The following is a 2,381-nucleotide window of genomic DNA, read 5'->3' on the forward strand; positions in this document are numbered from 1 at the left end:
TTCACCTCAGGTCAGACTTCACCCTTGAAACTCCTGCCGTTGTTTCCCCATAGTAGTGGAAAGGGACAAGGTCTCCTGAGAAAATTGGCAGCATTGGGTGATGGAAGGGAGAGTTAGGAGAAAGAGAAGGGGAGAATGGAATGGGAAAGGAGAACAAGAGGCATCAAGAAGACTGAGTTTTGGAAAGAATAGAGGAGAGCAACAAAAGAGATACCATACTAGATGGAAATATAATAGGTGGTAAGAGAAATCTGGCACTAGGAAAATGTCCAGAGGTCTACAAGGATCACCCCAAATAAAAATATAAGCAATAGTGAAGAGACTACCTTAAATGCCCTTCCATATAATGATATTGACATCTACTTTATAGGATATTCTAGAGCCTTCATCCAGTAGTTGAAAGAAACAAGCAGACACCCACAGCTAAGCACTATGTGGAACTCCTGGAATCCAGTTGCAGAGACAGAGGAGTGATAAGTACAGTGATAAGAACAGGTTCGAGATATCCACAGAATCACTTAAACAAAACAGTGCAGAGCTCATGCACCCCAGTCTGACAGTTGGGAATCCATAATATGACTGACCTAAAACCCCTAAAAGTGCATCTCATTTAGAAGGCCTAGTAAGTCTAAGGGACATCTGGCAGTGGAATCAGGATGAATCCCTGATGTATGAAAGGCTTCAGGAACCCATTCCCCATGAAAAAATATTCAGCCTAGACACATGGGGTTGGGCCTTGTCCCTAACCCAAATGACTTTGGGGTTGATGCAGACGTGAGAGGGATAGGAAACAGAGATGGTTATGGTAAAGTAACTTTGATTCTATTTTAACAGAATTCATTAAAATTAATAATAGGTAAAAAGGTGGGGTCAACAAATTAGCTAACATTTGCTGGTGCCATGGCCCTGAAGACCCAGAGCTTTGGGCAAGATTATGGACATTGTCCTGAAGCAGTCACAGACTAACTTTGACTGTTGTATGAACACCATACCCCAGGGACCACTTTCATCTTTGGTGACTAGGAAATCCTGAAATTCCTACCTCCGCTCTCTAAGAACCATTACTAAAGGCTTCTGCCACCATGCCTGGCTTCATCGCTTCAAGTTTACTTAGTGAGACATTAGATGTGATGAATAACATGAAGAATTACACTTAACTGTATAGAAAACATCTTACATCTGTGAACCTGGCTGTCTCCATTACTAGTAATAGACAGAACCCTTACAAGACATTCAGTGAGTTTTACAAGAGTAAATGATAAGGGAAAATAATATTTCCCATATTTGAAAAGACAATGGACTTTGAGGCAGAAAACCTGCATTTGATGGGCACCATCTTCTGTTACTGGAGTTTAGTACCAGAGACTGTTGTCTGGCTACACTAACAACCAGGCTCAGTCACTCATCATAAGTGAGCCAAGCTAATGAACTAACTTCTGTTGACAAGCCAAACTACTATACCAGCACTCTGGATTCAAGGTTAACAGATATCTCTCATGTTCTAGGACAGACTAATCTATAAAGTGAATTCTATTTAAGACAGGATATCACAGTAATACTATTCTTAAAAAGAAGAGAAAAAATACAAAAGTAAAATTAATGAAAATTTAAAGCATCTATATTCAGTTTGAACACTTATGAAAACAAAAAAGAAAACAGTAAATAATCCAAATCAAGGGTCATAATAGACATAGAATGCAAATATATGCAAAACAAAATTAGAAAGCTAAATATGGAATTTTTCCCATCTCTAAAGCACTCCCATATACTCTGCTATAAGGTGGTCATATAAGAAATCAATGTTTCTTTCATAGAGACATTTTTAAGACTCAAGACTTTTTCTACTATGTGATTCCCTGGAAAATGAGAATTTTATGAGTCTATAGTTGCCGTGGTGATAGGCCAAAAGTGGACCTCACAAAATTGACTTATGATCTTCAAACAAATATCATTGTCTAAAAACTGGTAATCAATTTACAGACACACACATACAACAGGATTTGTTCTGTTTCTTTTTCTGGTAAAAATGTCTTTGCCATGATATTTTATAGCATCTTTGCATAGTCCATTTTTAAGGCAGTACTTCAAGTTGAAGCACCCATGGGCAAATAGTGAGAACATGAAGAAGCATGGACTTTGAAGTAATAATTTCTTATATTCACATCCACAGCACAATAAGCTATGTTGTGGAATAATGGCATATGCCACGGGGTTGCTGATGCTGCCTGAGTGAGTTCCAGCATTTTTAAGTTGCAGAACAAACTCAATTCTCCAAGATGTGAGGAACAATGTGTTGTGGACTGGAGTTTGTAGGACTGTAATCAGAAACAGCATCTCAGCCCCATGTCAATTCCTCAGTCACTGAGTGTGGACAATTGGAA

Source organism: Phodopus roborovskii, unplaced genomic scaffold, assembly GCF_943737965.1.
Source record: "Phodopus roborovskii unplaced genomic scaffold, PHOROB, whole genome shotgun sequence".
Taxonomy (NCBI): domain Eukaryota; kingdom Metazoa; phylum Chordata; class Mammalia; order Rodentia; family Cricetidae; genus Phodopus; species Phodopus roborovskii.